Source organism: Bos mutus, chromosome 1, assembly GCF_027580195.1.
Source record: "Bos mutus isolate GX-2022 chromosome 1, NWIPB_WYAK_1.1, whole genome shotgun sequence".
NCBI lineage: Eukaryota > Metazoa > Chordata > Mammalia > Artiodactyla > Bovidae > Bos > Bos mutus.
This window is the reverse complement of record NC_091617.1, coordinates 130,968,154-130,979,164: the sequence shown is the minus strand read 5'-3', so window position 1 is coordinate 130,979,164 and position 11,011 is coordinate 130,968,154. Positions and strand designations below refer to the sequence as shown.

General features: G+C 47.1%; 1 non-coding gene across 1 annotated transcript; it reads right to left on the bottom strand.

The window, feature by feature from the left end:
* Positions 1-3,025: 3,025 nt before the first annotated feature.
* Positions 3,026-3,131, bottom strand: LOC138989436 (U6 spliceosomal RNA). Its single transcript, XR_011465741.1, has one exon. It is a non-coding gene; the product is annotated as a U6 spliceosomal RNA (small nuclear RNA).
* Positions 3,132-11,011: the final 7,880 nt, after the last annotated feature.

The following is an 11,011-nucleotide window of genomic DNA, read 5'->3' as shown; positions in this document are numbered from 1 at the left end:
CTGGCCATAGATGAATGGATGCTTGTCCTCTGCAGAGTGAATTCTCACCCTGTCATCCAAGTTTTTACTCAATTTTTGCTCATTGGCTCGGCTGTTACCCCCAGGGTGAAGCGCAGGCCCCAGCCAGGTCTCGTCTCTCCCGCAAGCCCTGACCCCAGGCCTCAGGCTCAGGTTAGAGCCTGAGTCCCCACCTCAGATTTCCCCTAGACCTGTCCACCCTGACAGCTTTCTTTCTCTCTTTCTCTTTTTAGTTTTCTCCTCTCTTGTTTACTATTTATGTGGCTACACTGACTCTAGTTGTGGCATGTGGGATCATAGACTTCATTGCGGTACACAGGATCTTTTAGTTGGGGCATGTCGGATTTTTTTATTTATTTTTTTTCTTTTTATTTGCAGCATGTGGGATCTAGTTCCCTGACCAGGGATTGAACCGGTCTCCCTGCATTGGGAGCTTGGGGTCTTAGCCACTGGACCCCCAGGGAAGTCCCCAACAGCTTTCTTAGCTGCAAGTCTGGATCTTAGACCCTTTGTTTCTCAGAAGATCCTGGCTCCTGCTGCAGACTGTCTGCCTTTCCCCTGAGCTCTGCAAATCATGGAGTGTCAGGCAGGGGCTTCATAGCACCCCATAATCCTGCTACACTCCTACAGGGCATCAGCAGTAGGGACTTATAGATCTGCATCCCCTTGGGGCCTTAGCATCCTCTCCCCTAGTATATGTAAGGCCTTAATGTGCGTAACTAAGAAGGGTCCCCCAATGGCCCCAAGGTGACTTACCATCCTTACCCAAAGGACAAACAGGCAGACAGTGTAATTTGTTCAATTCTGGACTTACTCTGGACAGAGTTACTTTTACTGTTGACAGAAAACTCCTCAGCTTTGTACGATATGATATGATATGCGAGGTAAATCTATCATTTTGACTATTTGCTGATCTGTGGACGGGCATATAGGCAATTACTGTCTGTTTTCAAATGAGTGAACACTGGGCTCCGGCTTCAAACCTGGGAGGAGTGACTGCTCGCCAGCCTGATGGGGTGGAGTGGAGGTGGGGCTGTGTGTGCTGAGTGACTGTCGTTTTCCTCTTACTCTCTTGCTGTCCCTCATTCCTTGGCCTCTCCTCCCTAAACCCGGGCACTCAGCCTGTTTCTGGGGTCTGGATGTTGGGTTTCTGTCCTGCTCAGTGTCCTTCGCTGCTTCCATCTACAGTGGGAGGGCCATTTTAAACCACACTGGGTGGCAGAGTCTTGGATCTGGGACCAAGGGCAGGCAGGCACTGTGGGGCTTTCTGTGTGACACTGTTAAATATGCTTCCAGGCTCTTGCAGCTGAGGGTAAGGAAGAAGAGTACTGGGGTTCCTATTTTAGCTATTTTGTGCTCAGTGTCACATAGCTGACAACCATAAAAATGGTTCAGTGGTTGGCAGGCAGGCAATTGGGACGTGGGATCAGCCAAGAGGTGAGGGGGGCTGGAGACTGCTATGAATAGGTGAGTTGTGGGCTGGAGAGAATTCTGGTGGTCTGGATCAAGCTCTGGAAGACTCTTTTCTACATTTCAGTTCTGTCCAGGACTGGTAAACAGACTTCTGTTTAAACCGTCTGAATCCCTTAAGTGGGATACTGGCCATTAGAGAAAAGCATAATGAAGCCAAGAGGGAGATGTGCAGAAATGGTGAAAGGGACCCCAGGGGGTCTGGGTGGAGCATGGAGTCCCCTCCAGCCTTTGTGCACATTGGGACTGGAGCCGTCAGCACACCCTCTTGTGACAAGTGATGCACAAAGCTCTTGGACAGCCTGGTCAGAGGATCCCTGTACTTTGCTGGCGCCGACCCTCCAGTCTCCATCCATGTGCTCAGATCCACTTTTTTTTTGGATCCCTTCCTCTCAGTGCCAATTCTAGTCTGGGGTCTGGACTTGGGGATGGAGCTCTGCCAGAGCTCAAGTGGGACCCCCAGCCAGACCCCCAGCTGTCCCCTGATGAACAGCAAGCCCAGAAATCTGTGGAGAGGACAAGCTGGAGGAGGCATTGTACATGCAGCACGGGGGATGTCATTGTCATTTAGTCCCCTCCAGGCGTCTCACACATGCGGACATTAGGCCAGAGGTGTGGATACAGTCAACTCGCTGGGACTTCTTTGGCCCCTGGGCTCCAGGGCCTGGCCTGGCTGTGCTGTTGGTTTCATCACTGGTCATCATTCAGGTTTCTGCCTTCCTGAGTCCAGGAAATGGGGAAATAGATTACTGTGCTGTCATCACCTGAATACCCCCAAACAGCCCTGTTTGAAGACCCCATGCAGGCGAGGGTCTTCCAAGGAGGGGCAGGCGTTCCCCCAGCAGTGCAGCTGGGGCTCTGTCTGCTGCATGCCAGCTTCTGTTGGAACAAGTGTTAGGTTGAGCTGCCTCAGATTCCCTGGGTCGATTAGTTCCAGATATTAAAGCAGACATGGCTCAGATTCACCCTGGACACCCACTTCTCCTCCATTCCTTCAGCTAAAAGAATTCATCACCAAATCCTCTTCTTTCACTTTTTGGAAAAAGTACTCCATACATCTGAAAGATGGGACAGAGTCATGGCAGGAGTGCTGAGCCTGCCAACGTGTTGAGTGTGTTGCCTACACGTACCACTGAATCACTGGAGAAGGAAATGGCAACCCACTCCAGTATTCTTGCCTGGAGAATTCCACGGACAGAGGAGCCTGGCAGGCTATAGTCCGTGAGGTCGCAAAGAGTCGGACACGACTGAGCGACTCTCACTCACTCACTGACCACTGAATCATAGTAAACTGTGGAAAAGTCCATTCTAAAAACCCACACATTTAACTAATTTATGTTTGATGCTCCAAATTAAAAAAAAAAATATTTATGTGTTTTTAATTTTTTGGCCACACCATATGACATGTGAGATCTTAGTTCCCCAACCAGGGATCGAACCTGCATGCCCTGCACTGGAAACAGAATCTTAACCATTGGACTGCCAGGGAGGTGCCCCCTCTTTTTAAAAAAGTTAATTTTTAAATTTTTATTAAAAAAAAAACACGGCACATGTCATGAGTTTTCACGTCATCCTTGCATGGGGGCCAGGCTAATGGTCTCTGTATTGTTCCAATTTGGGTGTATGAAGCCAGCATTGTGTTCCAATTTATTCATTGGGGGTACTATGTGGTATGGGTGGAATCTGTAGGAAACATTTTTAAAAAATAACAAATGACATCCTGTGGTCTCTCTTCCTTTTTTATTTTTATTTTATTTTTTACCTTAAGTACAATGTATACCGATAAAAAAGATGTACGTTGCATGTATCTGTGATAATAGCCTCGGCCAAGGCAGTCTGAAGCATATTAACAACAGACTTATCTGTGGAGCAGCACCTTATGTAAGATGCATTTTCCTCTAGAGCCAAGCAGCGCAGAATCCACCTACATGGCAGATAAGTGGCCCCTGGGCCCACATGCAGCCCAGTGCCAGGGCTGCGGCTGGGGAGTTTTCTCAGCCACAGAATTGACACAACAAGGGTAGGATTTCCATTTAGTGCAACAGAAGCTGCCATGTAAATTGGCACTTGGTGCTTTGCAGTCTGGCTGTACTAATGTCATCTATGGAACCCAAGATAATTTCAGTGACATCTTTCTTTGCTCTGGCGGAGGAATGTGCTTTCAGCCAGGGTCCATCTGACAAGCCTGGGTAAAGATTTGCATGGCAGGTGGAGACCGTGTATAAAACTGTCCCCCACCCACTCCAGTGCTCTTGCCTGGAGAATCCCAGGGACGGGGGAGCCTGGTGGGCTGCTGTCTATGGGGTCGCACAGAGTCGGACACGACTGAAGCAACTTAGCAGCAGCAGCAGCAGCTCTGCAAAAGATATAGGGCTAAATAACTTCTTGGTGGAAGCTGATGGAATAACCTTGATTCCTTGCTTCTGGGTGGCCAGGGGCTCCTTAGACTGTGGTGACCAAATGGATCATCCAAGAAAGCTGGCACCCTCATCTGTGCAGCTCTGTGAGCCTTGGGTGTGTGGCTTGGTTAGGGATGTGATGCTATTCATCTGTAGCTCCGCCCCCATCCAATCACAACCTCTACCCTTCAGCCCCAGGTCCTAACTCACACCCATGTGGCCGCAGATTGGCTGTTCATTCTGACCTGCATGCCATCACTCCCTGGTGCAGATGCAGCCTTTCCCCAGGCTGCTGTCTGTTTCCCCTTCCCACTTCAGTTCTCCACTGCCAGCCTTCCCTGGCTTCTCTGCCTTCTCAGTTGTTCTACTGTTGGTCTCTCTAGCAGACCAGTATTGCTCATTTCCCAGAGCCTCCGTGAAACCATCCAGTCTTTGCCTTTTGCTCTTTATCCAGGCCTTGGAGCTCTTAGGAAAGTCATGAAGGTGGAGTCAACATCTAACATCAGCTGGAGACTCTGAGTCGTGTCGAACTTCTCTTCCTCTTGGGACTCCTTCTTGGCATTTCCCTGGAGGGAGCTTCAAGCCTGGGACCTCAAGGCATGGACTACTTCTGCCTCGTCCTGTCTCAGGGCAGTGGGGTCTTCCCCTCCAACTTTCGTGCCTCAATGACTCTGTCGCTCCTTACGCTCCTTTGGTCTGTCTGATTCTCTCTCTGTAGTTTTCTCCTCATCATCCTTTGCTGGACTTTTCCTAGGAGTGGTCAGCATTTCTGCTTCCTTGCTTTTATCACCTGCATGCCTCTAATTGCTTTTTTTTTGGTCACATATCATGAGGGAACATAGTTTGCTGATCAGTGATCAAACCCCTGCCCCCTGCATTGGAAGCTTGAAGTCTTAAGCTCCAAACCACCAGGGAAGTCCCTTGTAATCTTTTGTTATTTAATTTCCATTTCTTCCATTTTGTGAAAATGATATTTTTGAAGGACACAGATGAGGCTGTGTGAGACTCAGTGACTGTTCCTTAAGCTAGTGTCAGGGCTTGTCTTGTATGACCACCATATCCCTCTTTTGGTAGACAAAATAATGACCCTTCAAGGATATTCACGTTCTAATCCCTGGGATCTGTGATTATGTTACCTTATATGGCAAAAAAGACTTGGCAGATGTGACTAAATTAAGGATCTTGAATTGGGGAGATTATCCTAGCTTATCTGGGTGGGCCCAACGTAATCACGGGAATCCTTATAAGGAAAAGAGGGATATAGGAGAGTCTACTTTGGGGAGGAGCTGTGATGACCCAAGCAGAGAGCAGATTGATACTGGGCCAGGAGCCAAGGAATGCTGGCAGCCTCTAATAGCTAGAAAAAGCAAGGAATGGATTATCCCATAGAGCCTTCAAAAGTAACACAGCTCTGCCAATACTTAATTTTAGCCCCATAAGACCCATTTCTGATTTCTTCCCTCCAGGACTGTAAGAGAATAAATTTGCATTGCTTTAAGACATTGAGTTTGTGGTAAGTTGTTACAGCAGCAATAAGAAACGAATACACGTCTCAAAACTCTCTTTTCTCTAGATTGTCCCATCTAAAGTGATGGAAACTTCTGCTTCATCTTCTGGTCTTTTTCAACCTGTTTCCTCCAAAATAGAAAAATGCATTTAGCATTTTCACAATGAATATTTGCAGAAGTAGTCTGTTTAAAATGATACCACTGTATTTAGCACATGTGGGGATACCTCCCTTCTTAGAGAATCTTCCTCCACCCACAGCCCTTAATGGGTAGACCTCAGATCCCTGACCCACCCCCAAAATAGCTGATTGACTCAGGGGTGTGCATCTCATCTAAGGGGACCTTATTGGTCAGCTGGCCTGGTACAGAAGAGGGGAGTTGGGCCAATCAGATGCCCACTCTGGGAAATCTGTCTGGTACCAAGTTTTGGTTCATGACAGGCACTGGAGCGGAAAGACTGGTAGATTTATATCTGGTATGGCAATAAAGGACTAGATGAAATTCAGAGAGTAGAGAAACTCAGAGGTGACTAATTGGAGGATGAGAAGCGGGTGAAGGTAGAGATACTGAGGAACCGCTAAGGCGGAGGAGGCAACAGCCTCTGTGTCTTATAGCAACTTTGGTTTCACCTTTGCTGAGGCCTGTGAGTTTTCCCTTTCTCTGAGACACTCCCCTTTGACTTGGATGGATTTCTGTTCCTTAAGATCAAAGATTCTCAGACTAGAATGATCTGTGTTTGTCCAGTTGCTCAAGCCAGAAACCTGGGATGTCACCTTTGACTCTTCTTGTCTTCTCTGTTGTCCCAGAGCCTGAATACATAAGAAGGAGGACAGCATGGGTCAGACCCTGAGAAAAACCAACAATTTGAGGAGCAGAAGAAGAATCTTCAAAAGGAGAAGAGAAGGAGAAATGGGAGGAAAACTAGGAATGCTTCCTGAAGCATCCCTGAAGTGAAGGAAGTGAGTGCTTAGAAGCACTGAATGCCATCAGATCCCAAATCAACTGATTTTTGTTTCGATGGGTGATGAAAAAGGAAACAACTTTTTGGAAACTCAGTATCTTAAAACTGGGAGCTGGGGGAAGAGCATTTGGGTGAGGGAATACATAAGCCATTCTCCAGTGGAAGCCAAGGCAAGTTGTTTATTAATGCCAACTGCAAAATACATACAGGGATGAGAAATGAGTGACGAGGATTGCAACTAGATCTGACTTTGAGCTCCTCAAGGTCAAGGCTTGTGTCTTATTCACCCACCTATTTGCAATACCTGGCTTAGCTCCTGGCATTCATTCATTCTTGCCACAATCTCTGTCACATATTTAGGTATCAAGAACATAGTAGGCATTCAGTTGGACAAATTAAGCTCTTTTTACATCATGTTCTGAAAATTGTTCATTTGAAAAACTCCAGACTTCCCTGGCTGACAGTTTTAGCCACCAGAATGCATGGGAAGAAGAGACAGTTTGTTTAGAACTAAAGATATTTTCCACTTGTTAAGGAAGGAATCCAGATTTTGAGCAAGTATTGAACTGTGTGCTAAAGAAAATATTTAATGAAAAGAAATTTGTTGTTTGTATGGATGGATCCATGCAACTAAAACTGTTCATACAGAGATAATCCTCGCTGAAAAAGGATTGCCCCGAATGAAGGGGATACCCTGAATGTGCCAGGTTACCACTCTGAAGTCATAATGATCCATATGGAGTACTTTGCCCCATCAAGGGAAATTCAATGTGGACCCTGGACCTTTGACAGTAGAAAATAAACTCCTTACCTCTGTGGCTCATTTTGGAAAAAAGAAAAGGGAAATTGTATAATCAAATGTGCTCTTTTGAAGATTCTGAGAGCAGCAGGACAGAAATCTTGTGGGTAGTATGCTTAGGTTGGGTTGAAAACAACTGGAGTGTTTCTGTGTCCATAGGAAGCCCTCTAGGTTGGATGCAGCCTGGCTTTGTGAGAACTGATTAGGATGCAAAGCAATCTTGCAGTCTTGTTCCTGGAGCGTGTCTCACCTCTGTCCCCTCAACTCTGCCTCGGCCCATTCCTAAGTGTGAAAGTTCTGATTGTTATCTTGGTTACAGAATCCCATTCCTTGTCTGTTTTCTTTTGCCCTTATCCTCACACTTCTTTGAATGTCCTTTCATGGGACGCCTTGATCTGCTCCCAAAGAAATGCAATTATCAGAAATCAACCTCTCTCACCCATTTCTGCCCTAAGCAGCTTTTGCCCACTGGTGAATTTTGCATTGTACTGAGAAAGTCAGCAACTAATACTAGTAACAATAAAATATGTTTGTATTTTTTAGATGACTTTTTCCACTGGGGACTCCCTGGTGAGAGCCAGGCGCTGAGCAGAGTAAGTGTGTATATGAGCTGGAAATGGAGAGCAAGAAAAAGACCTGGCCGGTTGAAGCCTTTCCTTGACAGCTAATTTCCATTTTTTGGTATCAAGGGGTCTGTGCCAGTAATTGGCATGCAGATTGTGTCTGATGGGCCTGTTATACAGAATAAAGGAATCTGCTAGTTAGAATAAGCCAACCCCAGGCTGATGGATGGGGCATAAGGAGGTCATTGCAAAAGAGAAATTGTGTGTGTGTGTGTGTGTGTCCCTGTGCGTGCGTGTGTTTCACAAGAATTCCACCCCCCCATCTCCCTCTTGATCCAGCAAACTCTAATCTTTCATATTGCATTGAGACAAATGTTGCTCCATTTCTCTCCCTCTCTCTGTTTTTCCCTTAAAGGGATATTTGATAGAACCCAGTCCAGGTTTTAATAAAGTGTGGGGGCAAAGGAGAAATTAAAGCAGTGTCATGGTTTGTTAGCAGCCCAGGATCTTCCAGGATGGGCCCAGGCTACAAATTATACTCTGGAATTAATTGGCAGAAGGTAGTTCTCCCGTCCATCATGCTTAATCCAGAGGTGTGGGTGGAAGGGGCTGTGGGGCATCTACAGGAATGTATATACTCTTATCCACTGCCCCTGTGCTTTGTCCAAGTCACTGGTGCCATTAGGTAGCTGTTTCCTGGACCCTCACCCCATGCCTCATTTAGGTAGGAGTTGTACCATCTCCTGTTACCTCTAGATTATAGGTGCTATACAATGTTGTGTCAGTTTCTACTGTACCGCAAAATGAAGCAGCCATACATTCATTTATCCCCTCCCTTTTGACTTCCCTCCCATTCAGTCCCTCACAGTGCATTAAGTAGAGTTTCCTGTGCTACACACAAAACAGAACATTATTATATTTAAAAAAAGAAATAGATGAATCCCTCATAGAAAATTCTTTGCTTTATTTTTCATTAGAGAAATTCAGTTGTGTCACTGAGCAGATGTCAGCAAGAGTTCTGAAGGCTTTTGTCTTCTGAACTGATCCAGAAGGGTCCCATTGGGTTATTTTTTTCTGGCTATGTCTTTCCCCAAGGCTGCCATAACAGGTGAATGCAGAACATTTAAAGGGTCCAATTGTAGTCTATACTTTTGGGTAGGACTATGATTTTACCTTTTTAACTCACTAACCTCTAAGAGTGGGGCCAAGGGCCTCTAGAAAAGTGGTACTGGAGGGAAAGTAGAATGAGGAAGAAGACAGAGGAAGAACAAGGACAAGCGGCTAAGGAGTAGGAGGGAGGGAAGTGAGAATGAGAATGAAGAGAAAGGGACAGAAGAGGGAGACCAAAGACGAGAACAGAGGATGAGTTGGAGGTTCAGTTCAGTTCAGTTCAGTTGCTCAGTCATGTCCGACTCTTTGTGACCCCATGAACTGCAGCACGCCAGGCCCCCCTGCCCATCACCAACTCCCAGAGTCCACCCAAACCCATGTCCATTGAGTTGGTGATGCCATCCAACCATCTCATCCTCTGTCATCCCCTTCTCCTCCTGCCCTCAATCTTTCCCAGCATCAGGGTCTTTTCCAATCAGTCAGCTCTTCACATCAGGTGGCCAAAGTATTGGAGTTTCAGCTTCAACATCAGTCCTTCCAATGAACACCCAGGACTGATGTCCTTTAGGATGGACTGGTTGGATCTTCTTGCAGTCCAAGGGACTCTCAAGAGTCTTCTCCAACACCACAGTTCTTCTGCACTCAGCTTTCTTTATGGTCCAGCTCTCACATCCATACATGACTACTGGAAAAACCATAGCCTTGACTAGATGGACCTTTGTTGGCAAAGTAATGTCTCTGCTTTTCAATATGCTATCTAGGTTGGTCATAACTTTCCTTCCAAGGAGTAAGCGTCTTTTAATTTCATGGCAGCAATCACCATCTGCGGTGATTTTGGAGCCCAGAAAAATAAAGTCTGCCACTGTTTCCACTGTTTCCCCATCTATTTGCCATGAAGTGATGGGACCGGATGCCATGATCTTAGTTTTCTGAATGTTGAGATTTAAGCCAACTTTTTCACTCTCTTTCACTTTCATCAAGAGGCTCTTTAGTTCCTCTTCACTTTCTGCCATAAGGGTGGTGTCATCTGCATGTCTGAGGTTATTGATATTTCTCCCGGCCCCTCCTAAACCCCAATCTGAGGACAGAGGCTGCCTGCCTCCTCTCTTGGTCCTGCCAGGGAGCTTCCACGGGTCCAGGACAGTGCTGCTGTGCCACCTACAGGCCTGGAGGTTGAACAGAGGCAGGCGATGTCTCTGCCAACATTCCTTTGTACTCTGTGCAGCCCCTACTTAATGCCCTCTGCTGTGGAGGAAAGACCTCCCTCCCTTTTGCCAAGTGTGCCAGAGGGTCTTTTATTGGCTGCTGATGTAGGTGGTACTATTTCTCTCAAACACATCAGTATCTCTGAGTTTTTGCTTCACAGAGGATTTTTTTGATGGCAGAAGAGGGTAAAAAGGAAGAGGAGGAAGTCAGTGGTATGGTAACTGTTCCTGATTCAGCTTGGTGGTTGGGGCACCAGACCTGTGGGCTGAATCCCTGGAGGATACGGGGGTCCCTGCTGGCTCCCAGGTTTCACCAGGCTGCCCAGGCCCAGGGGTGAGCTTGGGGTGTTCTAGGAGTTGACAGGGCCCTTTGCTGAGACTCTGGGTGCTGACAGTGCTGATTTGGGACCCAGGTGATGAGGACAGGCACAGATCTGGGGAGACCATCTTCCCCTTCTGCATGGGGACCAGCACCGTGAGGGCACCTGAGGACGGTGGCTTTGGGAGTGTCTGTCACAGCACCCACTGCACAGCTGGAGGCATTTCCCCATGGGCTGCTGGAGCTGAGGCTCAGGGGATACAGACAAATAAAATGTGGGGTCCCGGGGAAGGGAGGGCTGATGCCTGGATGCAGCTCATAGGCCAGTGGTAAGTCCATGGCAGGCTCCCCTTTGAAGACTTCCAGAATAGCTGGGTGTGCTCTAGGTCTATCTGGGGGCTCTGGAGGCCTACTGTTCTGTACGGGGAGTTATTAAGCCCATCTGAGGTCATAGTTGACTTTCTAAGTCCTAACTTTATAATTTGGGCCACCTTCCCAAATGATAGAGAAAAGAAAAGGCTGCTGCTATGGGGAGCAGGTCACTTGTCAAATTATGGGCCCCCTTCTAAGAAGGTCTTCCAGCAGGGGTACTGACACCCCAGCCTTGCCTCAGGACTGGGAGCCTCCTTCTTAAAAGTCCCTTCCCCTTGTGTTCTCAA